This window comes from Alnus glutinosa, chromosome 9 (assembly GCF_958979055.1).
Source record: "Alnus glutinosa chromosome 9, dhAlnGlut1.1, whole genome shotgun sequence".
Classification (NCBI taxonomy): domain Eukaryota; kingdom Viridiplantae; phylum Streptophyta; class Magnoliopsida; order Fagales; family Betulaceae; genus Alnus; species Alnus glutinosa.
This window is the reverse complement of record NC_084894.1, coordinates 8,892,881-8,906,914: the sequence shown is the minus strand read 5'-3', so window position 1 is coordinate 8,906,914 and position 14,034 is coordinate 8,892,881. Positions and strand designations below refer to the sequence as shown.

Below are 14,034 nucleotides of genomic sequence, written 5' to 3'. Positions count from 1 at the left end.
TAAAAAATTTTACATCATTCCCGATGCACCGATGGATGCGATCAAATGGATCACAATGATTGACCTTGGACATATGTGAAAAAAATTACAAGTATAGGGTGAAGAAGGGTCTTAATATACAAGACAATGATACTCGCGAGACAATTATTGATGTGACGCCTAATATCACAGAGTTTGATGTTGAGGACCTTGAGATAACCATCGACACATGGTTGACTTCGGAAGATAAGGTAATTATATCAACAAATGTCACTAATTATTAATATTGTATATCTTTAACCTTTCAACAATGCATGACACTATATTTGTTTATAGCAAAAATTGTGTAGGCAAGGGCTGAGAGGAATAGACAAATCTCCAAAAGTAGCAATAAGATAATTCACACATCTGGCTCAAAGAGCTACGCCAAAAAGAGCTGGTATGTTGCTTTCATTCACAAATATATATATATATATAAGAATCATATCACCACTTGAAAATAATTTTGTAAGATAGAGATTTATTTTTGGTGATATTCTAATAAATAAATTTATTCTTGAATAGTAAGGTATGTTCTTGTGTTGGGACTCTTGAGATGGTATGTTGGATGTTGTTGCATGTTAAGGGATCATTGGTGGATGGTGCGCTTGGGTCCAATTGTTATAGAGCCTAACTATTTATTGATGATTCTCATTTTTCACTAAGGTTACGTTATTATATCTGTGTTTTTCCTTGGGCTTGGATTACTAAAGTTTTTAGTGCTCCTGCAATTTTATTTTCTTGTGAAGTGCTTGTGGATATATATTGTAATTGGGTCTTATTGTTTGGTTTACAAACTTGTGTGTTAGTGTAAAAAGCATGACTATATAGAATTCCTTGTTGAATTCACATTCTCACATTCATGACTAACTTTGATTAATTTATATTATTTGTTTTTGTAGAAGATATTAAAGGGGATGCCACCCACCCTATCTAAAGTTTTTGTGGCAACCCACACAAAATAGGATAGGATGCCCAGCACTCAAGCAACTGAAGAGACGATTGTACATGTTTAACTTATTGATTTCGTTTGTGTGTTGTGAAAGATATCATATATATTGAAATAGTATAAGTATTTATCGAGACAAATAAGTTTTTAATAATTAACACATTTAATATATATATAATCATGAAAAGATTAAGGAGCGGATGGCTGATGACACTGCAAGAATGAACCCTGTATCGCCGCAGACTATGGGTTGAAGATGATGCTCTTGCAAGGGTAATGGGAAAAGCAAAATACTCAGGCCGTGTTCGTGGAACGGGGCTTGGGCCCCTACCAATTTAACCCACTTCTTGAGCGTCTGCATCATCAGCATCACGCTTGACTCAGGAAGCTACATTCAATACTTAAATGAATGAAATAATGGCGAAATGGGAGGAAGAGAAGAGAAGAACGACTGAACAATGGGAGGAAGAGAGGAGAAGATCAGATGAACGTTGGGAGGAAGAGAGGAGAAGAACAGAAGAACTAATTGCAGCACATAGTCAAATGATAGAGAATACGCAGAAGATGATCGAAAATCTTGCTACCGCCAATGCAGCAGTTGTTGACAACATTTCGGCTACACTCGACACTCAGTCACCTAATGTCATGAGGGTTAGATCCTTAGTAGCCAAACAACCAAGTTAGCTCCCAACATGATTAACTAATTAACAAATGGTGATTTTTTGAGTCTATACTATTGAAAATGTTACGTGTATCATTACTAGTTTCTTATATATATATATATAGTTTTATAACACATTTCTTCGGAATCACTAATGTAGGTGTTGTGCCCTCGACAACTGAAGATGATAATTTGCATGAGCGATTGTCGTGAAAAATTAAAACATATCTTAACTCATTGTGAATGTAGGTGGAGTATCGAATTTTGTAAATGATGTAAATATTTTTTATATGATTTTTTCGGTTGGACTTGATCGGTTTGTAATTATAGGTAACTTATATATTATGTTTTGAAATTACTTTGAATGTTTTGGAGTTTGTATTATATATGTTTGGGGTTGAGTAATATTATTTATATTGAGACATCGTTTTATTTGTTATTGTTTTGTTTTTATGGCTTGGTGTGTATATCAAGCCATAATGATCATTTGTGAGTGTATGGAGTTCGGATTATTGACTGTATAATGATTTTTTTTAATTTTTTATTTAGAATCGTTTTTAGGCCTTAAAACGGCTTAAACCAGTTTGAGCCATTTTTACCAAAATGGATCAAACCTAATTTTAATACTCTATAGGTTAAACCGTTTTGAAAACAACTAAAAAAAAAGGGTTCAAAATGTTTTGAGCCGTTTTTAGGCCTTAAAACGGCTGAAAAAAAAAGGGCTCAAAACATCTGTTTTTTTTGTAGTGCTCGCTCAAAGTATCAATCAATCTATTGTAATCCGACACTTCCAACTTCATTCTGAACTTCTCCATCTTCTCAAACGCTTCTATGGCTTCTTTAACCATCCCTGCTCTTGCATATCTCCACACAATCAATGCAAAAGTCTCTTTACTCAACTGCCCTTTACGGTTCATGTCACTCACCAAATCCCATATCAGCTTGAACTGTTTTATCTTACCTAGAGCCTCAATCAAAGCATTATAACTCTCACTACTACACTTAAACCCCTTTGGAAATGGAGGGGTCGAAGTGGGTGACAATGAAGCTGGGATGGGATGTGGTGGAAAGAGAAGAGGAAGAGGAGGATTGGAGGAGAAGAAGGTTGATGGCGTTGGGGCCTGTTGACTCCATTATTGTTGGGAGGTGAGAAACAGATACCAGTGTTGTGGATATTTGTGGAGTTTGAGTGCTGAAGTTGTACGAAAAAAACAAAACATCTTTCAACCATTTTCCGGAATTTGGGGAGCTGTGGCGAGGAAGACGAACCTGGACCCCTATACAAATTTAGGTGGATTTTGAACAAATTACGTGAAATTGATTTAACAAGAAGAATGTATTACGTGGCATTTATGACATATGTCGAGTTTTTAAGGGTGTTTAGTAACACTGATATGGACAACCATTAGTTTTTGGATGAAAATTTGGACGGAGGTATCATTTTCGTTTTTTCCCATAATCTAAATACTATCTGTGATATAAAATGAACCACAATGAACAAAAAATAAAAAAATCAAATCACATGGGGCAAAAAGATGCTTAACCCTTTTTATATATTATTATTTTCTCCCCCGTTTGACTATATATAGATATCCTGGAATCTTCATGCTTTCGGCCTCTCTCTTTTCTTTGTAATTAACCAGCTAGCTTCCCAAATAGAAAGAAAGGATCATATTCCCCATGTGGGCAGTCATATTTAAGGTTTCTTCCACGGCCGGGGGGTGTTTGTGCGAGAAAGGCATTCTTGAAAGGACTTTTATATATGGCGTGCGTTCATTGAAATTAAAAGACAAGTAAATATATATCGTTGTTCTTTTTTCTCATGCCACCTGCATGCTTTTTGGAACCTCTTTAGTCAATGTAGGATTCAATGGTACTATTTAATGTTTAAATTAATCTTTAACATTTTTATTTTTATTTTTTATGACTAAATCTTATATATATGTGATAGTAATAAAAATAGTTATTGCAACTTCAAAGATGTATAACTGTTTAAAGAATTCTTATAAAATTTAATTGCGTCTAAGATAAGAATAAAGTGACTTTCATTTTTTGATTTTTTGATTTTATATATATATATAAAGATATGCTATGTAGTCTCAGAAACCCATGCTCAGTTTATATATTGCCGTGAAGTCTTCAACATTTTCACTGCAATGGCTTCCTTTCCTGTTTCTTATTTTCTCAACCTATATATGTCACTGCAACACTGTACAATATTCCTAGGCTAAGTCCAGTTGATCGAACAATTCAACAAGATCCTGAAACAGTATCTGCATCGGTTAACGTTTCAGATGACTTTCAAACATTTTACTATAATCAAACACTCGATCACTTCAATTACAAGCCTGAAAGCTACTTCACTTTTCAACAAAGATATGTTATCAACTCTAAGTATTGGGGTGGCGCAAATAGTAGCGAGCCAATTTTTGCTTATTTTGGCGCAGAAGCACTGTTGGAGGGTGACCTGACTTTTATCGGATTTCTCCCTGACAACGCCGTGAAGTTTAAGGCTCTTATGCTATATATAGAGGTATTCATGAACACACACACTACAAAAAGAAAGCAAATTTTGGACGGTTTAAAACCGTACAGAAATGTGAAAAAACTGTCTGGAATCAATTTCAAACGGTTTTTTCTAGACGGTTTAAAACCGTCTATGATATAACGTCGCTAAATAAATTTCTAGACGGTTTGGACAAAACCGTCCCTAACTAATTATGGACGGTTTGGTCCTAAACCGTCCAGATTTACTTTTTATTAATATAATTGATTATATAATGAAAATTCTCTGGACGGTTCGGTTCCTTTTTTGTTCGGTTCCACTGCTTGGGGGTTTCAGTGGGATAGGGCCCAGGAGGGACCGCCGCCATCGTTGGGGTAGAGCTAGGAGGGACCGTCGCCGTCGGTGACGAACACGCAGAGGTCGAAAGGCCTTGGAGGGGCGTGGGGATGCGGTGGACGGCCGGGAAGAGTGGGCCAGGGAAGTGCGGCATGGACCCTGGGGTACATTCGGCGCATTGAGGCTCTTCACGATCTGCTGCGCCGTGGCCAGGACTCGATCCTCTCCGCCTGTATTGACGCTCTTCGTGGTCGTGGTGGCCATTTCCGGTTTCGGATTCTTGGGGTTTCAGTCTCAGAGACAGAGAAAAATGGTTCGGTATCAGGAAATTAGGGATTAGAAATTTGGGGATAGGAATAGCGATAGCGAGGCCATTTTCTCTTTTATTTGTTGGGTTTGCGTGAGTGCGTGTGTTTGGGTTTCGGAGGAGCTGAGGTTGACGCTGAAATGAAGAGAAGTGGTGGCCATGGGTGGGAGGGTTTCTGGCCGGTTGTGATGTTTCAGGCCAGATCGATTTTTCTATATACATATGTTTTTTTTTGGCTGTAAAGGAAATGGGCGGTTGTGATTTTAACTGGGAAAAAATTTGGATGGATGTGGTTAAATTTGGGGACATCACACGGATTGATGATATGGCATGAAAAAAAAATTTCCAGACGGTTTTAAATACCGTATGGAAATGAAATTTTATGACGGTTTGGTAAAAACCATCCATAAAATTCTCTAAGAATAACATTTATAGACGGTTTTGGATGAAACCGTCTATAAATTTCTAGACGGTTTCATCCAAAACCGTCTGGAAATGTTAAATTCCAGACGGTTTAGTTAAAATCGTCTGCAATTTTATGAACGGTTTAATAAAACCGTCAATAATAAATTTTTTACAGACGGTTTTGAAAAAACCGTCTGCAATTTTTTTTTTTTTCTAGACGGTTTTAAAAACCGTCTAGAAAAAAACCGTCCATAAATACCTTTTTTTTTGTAGTGACAGTCAACATTCTCTCATTTCTGGTTTTTACAAATTTCTTTTATTTTATTTTTATTTCTTTAAATGAATGGGAATCAATTTTATATCAACATGCAACGGTGACTCTTTACAATCTGTTGGTAAAAAAGCAGAGACTAGATTTTGAAACATACTTCAAAACTTCAACTCTCAGCAACATTGTAAGACAACCAGAATTTGGAGATTATATTAATTAACACCCCAATTAGAACAACGTCAGTATTGTCCTTAGTATTCATATAAAATTGTCTTTACGTCCCCATGATATGGACTCTAATCTCTCACTTTATTTTATATTGAAACTGGTCCTAAAAAAGAAGATGATTTGCATGCATGGTTAATAACATATCTGTTCCGCCATAGATGATAAACATCATATATATCCAAAAGTAAACCTACAAACAAAAGCTCTAAAAACTTTATTCCTGCAATTATTCACTACATCCTACCAAATTTCTCATTTATGGTACTAATATAAGTGATATATATATATTATTTTAATCAGCACCGATATTATGGAAAGTCAATATCATTCAGATCAAGGGAAGAAGCGCTTAGAAATGCAAGCACTCTCGAGTACTTCAACTCAGCCCAAGCAATAGCAGATTATGGAGAAATCATCATTCATGTAAAGGAAAAGTTAGATGCAAAATATTCTCCAGTAATTGTCATTGAGGATCATATGGGGGAAGTAGGTCACAAATTGCTTTTCTTTATATTTATATAGAATGTGAATTAAACTCTGACAAATAGGGACGTCAGACTAGTATGTTTTAACCTAATTCTATTCATTGATTATATATTCAGTGCTAGCTTCATGGTTTCGACTAAAATATCCTCATGTTGCCATTGGCGCTTTCGCCTCATCTGCTGATCCAATCCCTTACTTCGATGACATCACGCCCCAAGATGGATATTTTTCGATTGTCTCCAAGGATTTTAGGGTAACAATTTCAATATATACTTTCTTTTTCTTCTTCCATTTCATTTTCATTTGAGTAATGTTATTTACTAGATTGCATGTACACGACTATTATACAACTTAATAATGTAATAGTGAAAATTCAGCCATTTATAAAAAATTAAAAATTAAAAAAGAAAAAGAAGATAATTTTTTCTATTACATCATTCTACTTGTATGACAATCATATATATAACAGTTTATTAAATAGTATAAAAAATGTATCTCCTGGATGTTGTGCAGGAAGCCAATGAGAGTTGCTACCAAACCATAAAAAAGTCGTGGTCTAAAATTGATGAAGTAGCATCTAAGCCTTGTGGCCTTTCAATCCTTAGCAAGACCTTCAAGACTTGCAAGTAAATAAACATATATATATATATAGCCTTTGCAATGATCTAATTGTTAAAATTAACAAACTGAAAATGAAAATAAGAATAATAACAATATATTTTGTGATCGATAACTCGAATATTATTGTTTCTATTACAGTCGCCTAAACACATGATCTTCTGAGCTCAAGTACTATTTGGAGGAGATGTTTGCAGGTTCAGCCCAATATAATCAACCTCCACATTATCCGGTTAACATTGTCTGTGGTTGCATTGATGGAGCTCCTTCTGGAAGTGATATTCTCAGCAAAATATTTGCAGGTGTGGACCGTGTGGTTGCTTATAGAGGAATTAATCGATCATGCTATGTTAATGGACCCAGAAATATTATATCTGAAACAACTGTGGATGGAGTTAGCAGATACATTTAATTTACATCTATATCTTATTATCTTCTTAATTAAATATCACTTTTAACTAATCAATCTTGATATATATAATGACAAAAAACCGGCAGGCGGGATAAATAAAAAATAACAACGACAACAGAATGGAACAATAAATATATATATATATCTATACATATACACCATGTGCCAAAAACAAGAATAACATTAATTATTTTAGCAGTTATTAAATTTTCATTTTATATACCATAAAATTATGATGATCTAGACTTGGGCTATTTCAAGCATGCAAGAGGCGTAGATGACGCAGTTGTCACAGCTTCATGGACGTCATCAACATTTAGAAAGTTATGGGTGCTTTTTACGTACACTTTTTTTTTTTTAAGGGAGCTTTTTACGTACACTTGCAATCGCTTTTCATTAGAGAAATGATTAAAACACTCACACTATACACATGAACCCTACTCCATTGTGTCTTGGTGTTGTGCTATTGTTGTGTAGTGTGAGTGTAAGGATCACTCCCCTTTTCATTAATAGTAAAGGAAATGCTCGCTGTCATCAATACTGCTACAGCTTCATGAATACTAATAGTAGGCCAATTAAATACTTTATTTATTTTTTCCTTTTTTAGAGCTTTGGAATAGTACTAGATTTTTAAAAATGAAATTTGAAGATTTTTTAGTCCCAAACTGGCTCTGCCACCTAGCACGCATGCTGGTACGGACTTACATGATTTTTCCTTTATTTTTTTTTTCTATACATTTTATCCTCTAAAGATTCACACATTGGGATTTAGGGGTGATCGAATAACCCTCCGATACTTAAGTGAGTCTGTCCTCATTTGTTTTAGGGATGTTTTGAGAGATTTGTTCTTAAAAATTCACGTGTGATCAATGGTTGATTTCCATCAAAGAAGATGGACTTATGTACTAACGGATAGGCAACATTAAAAATATTGAAATTAAAGCTTGGTTAATTAGGATACATTGCAATTTTTTTTTTTAAAAGAAGTGATGTATGTAGTACTGTTATGTCAACTACATATCCCTAAAGCCCTCTTTTCCACATTAGCGTCTTTGTCCATTTCGCCACTTCAGCTCACCTCTTCCATTGTTGCCTCCGCACCCACACCGACCATGCCAACTAATCGTATCCTCCACAAGTGGAGGGGTGTCTCCTGCGACTAACCCCAAAAAGACCCACTGCCAGAGACCCGTGAGTCTCCTTTCACCCATCGGCCCCAGCAGTTCATTCGAAAGGTAACGTGGCTAATGTGGGATGGAGGCTGATGTATGTGCCACTGCACATGGACTGACACATCTGTGACCAATGTGGTAAATCTTATGCGAGCTAGTATTGTCATGTTAGTTTGTAATGGAATGTTCTAAACTTGGTAGCATCCCAAACATTAAATTTAACATGAATTAATATCTAATTTTTTGGATGACGAGACTATTTGAGGCTAGAGACCAACCAATTCGTTGGCATAAACACTCTGAAAATTAAAGCATTCATATGCCTTTGAATGTGTCTACGTACAATATCTAATGAAGTTGATGTATACTTCATTGTACATGTTAGGGATATATAGTACCCTAACAACCAATTTGTATGACATATTTATTTAATAAAAGTAGTGTTTTATTTTCATAGAATTACTTGCGCATTGGCCATTGCATATTCATTTGATGAATGTAGTTTTTATGTTACATTATTATATGTAATTTATGTGTATCAATAAGATTAATACATAGAAGATCTAAAGCACAAGTTCTTTGTAACTTATAAATATTAGCTTGTAGTTGGTGATGAAATTGAACGTTTCTTCTTACAAGATTATAGCATATCAATTATGATTATCTATCTGGATCAAGGTAATTGTGATTTCTAATTGATATGTTGGTGCATTTGGGATAGACTAAACTGGACCACCATGAATTAGTATTCTAAGAATTATTGTCAAATGAATAATTGAATTCACCACAGCAAATAATATCGATTCTTAATTATGAGAGGCCTGTGAACTTAAACATATTGTATTAGTGTTATATACTCGTTAACCATTTTGTATATTATAATGTAGTCAGCTAATTAAATATGGACAAGAGTTGGATGACGAAGTGGAGAGGCTCGAGGGAGTATTTGGAAGCGGCGGAAGCGTTTGTGAAGTATGCAATTACGAACTCCAGAAATAAAAATTCAATTATGTGTTTATGCAGGAAGTGTGTCTTGAAGAAGAGCCTATGACCAGAAGAAGTATATTACCACTTGACCGGTGGCAGGGGAATTATGCCTAATTACACTGAATGAATTTGGCATGGAGATAAGATTAGGGCTCCTGTACCTAATAAAGTACCTATAGTTGAATCTCCCAACCTTGCTCCGGCTGTAAATAATGTACTAATACCTGACGAGTCAAGAACGATGCATTTCATGCTGCAAGATGTTCTTGGAATGCATAATATTCAAGCAGACGATGGTGAGTGTCAAGTGCAAGCTGAAGATGTACCTGAGGCAGTTGAGAAAGAAATCGATGAAAGTACCGGTAAATTCTACAACTCGATTCAAGATGCAGACAAGTCACTTCATGATAAAACAAAATATATCAAATTGTTAGCTATTATTCATCTATACAACTTGAAGTGTGTGAGTGGACTTTGTAATTAATACGACTTTCACATCTTTGCTTGAGTTCATCAAGGAGTTGGCACCAACAGATGAGCCAGCTTTGCTTAAAAGTACATATGAGGTCAAAAAATATTTGAGAGACTTGGGCCTTGAATATGAAAAGATTCCGGCTTATTGAAATGATTGTATGCTATTCTAGAAGGAAAATGAGAAGTTAGATATATGTACAGTGTGTGGAGCATTAAAGTGGAAGGACGAAATTACTGAATAAGATGGGTCATCTTTAACATCGAAGAGATGACCTTTGCCAACCGCCTAGGCGTTTGGCGGTTCTAAACCGGCAACTAGTAACCGTTTTGGAATTGGAGGTGTAAAAGAATCAATCACCGAGGAGCTAGTGGTGGTTCTTGTCCAAAACCTGATTTGGAATCGGAGGTTGCAAAACTACGCGGACGATGGGCGCTAGCCTCCGTCCTCAATTTCCTCAGCATAAGATCATCTTCATCTCCTTTGAAATTGTAATTAAAAATGTACAATTTGATCTTTGGTCTGACTGAGGTTGGTGATATGTTGTTTCGGCAGGTTTTTGAGCCAGTGATTGGGAGTGATTTGAAACTCTCTACAGAAGAGATTGAGATGGGTTTGATTAAGCCTCACGATTCTCTTGCTCAACTTCACATTGCGATTTTGAAGGTTTTCTATTCTTATTACAGCTATTGAGGTCCTAAAAAGAAAAAAGTCTACAACTCTTAATGAAACCCATCAATTACTCCTCAATCCTCTAACTCCTCGAGCTCCCCATTCTGCTTCACATGTCTTCTCGACTTCTCCTCACTCTGATTCATAGATCACACGTCTTCTCGGCTTCTCCTTAATCTTCACGCTTTTCCTTATTTTGGGATAATTGCACCATTGGTCCCTAGGGTTGGCCTAAATTACAAATCATTCTCTATGGTACAAAAAGTTCATGGAAGGTCCCTGTGGTGAAATATAATTATGAATCACTCCCTGACCATCCATCAAGTTAACAAATTTTGTTAGTTTGCTACGTCATACCTAATAAGAAATCGACATGTGTCCATTACAATAAAAAAAATATAAATAAATAAAACTTAAAATATATATATATATATATATATATATATATATATATATATATATATATATATATATATATATATATATATATTTTAAAAAAATAGAAAATAGCAAATGCGTGACTACCGGTGAAGGCCCGACCATGTCTGGGGGTGGCACATGACCTCCCCTTGGCCTAGGGTGGCCACGTGTCAATTTCTTATTAGGTATGACATAACAAATTAATGGAATCTGTTAACTTTGTGGACGAAAAACAGGTTCAGGGAGTGATTCGTAATTATAGTTTATCACAAGGATCCTCCATGAACTTTTTGTACCACAGGGAGTGATTTGTAATTTACCCCAACCCCAAGGACCAATGGTGCAATTATCCCTTATTTTTATCCATTTGGTAAATAGTTGTTGTACTGTAATAATGTGATTTCGGCCTCTGTATTCTATAGTCCCAATGCAAACGATTTATTGTCACATCACTCTCCCTTCTCTTTTCCAGATTCTTTTTTTAATAAAATGTGTGTGTGTGTGTGTGTGTGTCACCCCTCTAGGGCGGTTTGCGGTTAGCAGTTTTAACGGTTGTACGGTTAGTGCTATAGGCAGTTAGCGGACGGTTATTAGAGAGGGGTTATTTCACTCCTAATTTTCACATCAGAGATGTTGGCTCTCTAAACGCTCTCTGGACAATACCACAGGCGAGAAGGTGGTTGTCGATTTTAATGCGATGTGGCAGCCAGTTGGCAGGAGTGAGATGAAATTTCATCAGCTAGAAGTGAGATATATCCGGATTGGGAAGTTCGTGGGATAAGCGCCCCAAATTGGAGGAAGATAAATCCTCAACTGAAGGAGGACCTGCCAACCTGATGGTATGTAAAACAACTTAGTTACACACAGTGACAGAGAGGGGGGTGGCAAGGGCCATGGAGAGAAAAGAGTCCATTTTTTCTCTGCCCATGCTTTTTGCACTAGTAAAACGAGCTTGTTTGGCTTGAAAGTGGTTTGACCATTTGGGTGCCGATTGTATAAGCTTGTTTCATATATATATATATATATATATATATATATATATATATATATATATATATATATATATATATATATATATATATATATATATATCCTGGAATCTTTATGCTTTCGGTCTCTCTCTTCTTTGATAATTAACCAGCGCGCTAGCTTCCAAAATAGAAAGAAAGGATCATATTCCCCATGTGGGCAGTCATATTCAAGGTTTCTTCCATGGCATGCATTTGTTGGCATGGCAGCAGACGCACGAGTGTGTTTGTGCGAGAAAGGCATCCTTGAAAGAACTTTAATTTTATGGCGTGCGTTCATTGAAAAAGACATGTATATCATTGTTCTTTTTTCTCATGCCACCTAGTTTTTTTTAATGACTAAATCTTTTTCAAAAATTTATTAATTCTGTCACACACTTTCATTTCTACATAGTATATATGAGATAGTAATAAAAATAACTATTGCAACTGCAAAGATGTATAACTGTTTAAAGAATTCTTTATAAAATTTAATTTCATCTAAGATAAGAATTAAGTAGCATAGGTTCTATCCCAAACCATGCTTTTGACTAGAAACCTAAAGAAGACAGTGAATCAAAGAAAATTAGTAAAAATAATTTTGCCTAGAAATAAAAGAACAGAAAAATAAAGTGACTTTGTTTTTATGGTTTATGAGAGAGAAATGAAAATTATTAAAAATAATGATGAAAGTGACCTAAATAAGTTTGCATGGCTTATGAGTAAATGTTTAAGGCTAGGTAGAAAACAATATTCAACCTAAATTAATAATTCCACGGGATTTATATATGCTGTGTAAATCTAATATTGGCTGTGACTTGAATTTATGCTGTGAGGCCAAAACATTATCAATCTGCTTACAATGCCATGACAACAATTCAAGCGACATTATAAGCCATCATAATATCATATATGATATATGTGATGTTTTAATCGGCAATTGCCAATTGGTAGTGAAGTGGATTCATGGTTGTAATATGAGAATACCTTATTTGTGGGTTTCTACTATTATTATTATTATTATTATTATTATTTTTTTTTTAAAAAAATTAACTAGATCCAGCATCGTTTATTTTTTATTTTTTAAAAAAGGACCTTAAATTAGCGTCATTTTAGGAAACAATGTTAAACAATTAACGTCCATTCTGTTGAATGACGTAAATCCATTTACGTTGTTTAACAATAACCAATGCTAATTGTTGTCGTTTGGACATCTAAATGACGAGAAATTATTTCTTCCACTGGTGTATCACGACGACGTTCAAACGACAATAATAAAATCGCATCGTTTTAAGGCTATTTTGGGTCGTTTAGGAAACGACACCAATCATTTTTTTTTTTTTTTTTTTTTTTTTTTTTTGTAGTGTACGTATTTTGTATCATGTGTTTCAGAACATCTCAATTTCTGTATTTAATAAACTTTTTTATTCTATTATCCTCAATTTTTAATTTTTTTTTGGATATTAATACAACATCGATCGATCCAATTGGCCGTCCCAGCTTTCAGCAACCACTACAATATCTTAGAGCTAAAAAACATACGTCAACTGGCCAGCCATGTGTGAATGTGTTGAGTGATTGTTTATATTGGGAGGTAGTGTAGCTTAACAACGGCAATAAATTTAAATTTCCAATCCTTTTGGGATCAAAGACAACCCTTATGTGAGGGTACGTGTTAGGTGCATAACTTGTGTACAACAATCCTTATGTGTAACTGTTGAGGAAAACCAGAACTAGAAAACAAGTAACGGCTAGTAGCCGTTACTCAGTTAAAGAATTCTCCACTTTAAATTGATCCAGGATTTTCTTCCTTGAACTTCCTAAACTAGAAATTCAGTTTCTATCTAACTAGAGGAGAACAATCCTAGCTGCAGTATCTCTGAATTAGCAACATCCTATAGCAGATCCTAGTACTATCAAGCACACACAACAAGCTGCTCTCCTGTTTTCCTGGCTGCATGTTTTCTATGGACTCACCTCAAACTCAACATTGCTTTGTTTTCTGTTTCTTGATTTTCTGTTGTAATCACCTGCTCGATTTCAGGATTCTTTGTTTTGTTTAATATTTTTTTGTACTTAGCTCTTGAGCTCACTTGTATAATATCCA

At 35.2% G+C, this 14,034-nt stretch overlaps 1 pseudogene; it reads left to right on the top strand.

The window, feature by feature from the left end:
• The first annotated feature begins 1,384 nt into the window (after nucleotides 1-1,384).
• On the top strand, nucleotides 1,385-7,197 carry LOC133876737 (uncharacterized; annotated as a pseudogene).
• Nucleotides 7,198-14,034: the final 6,837 nt, after the last annotated feature.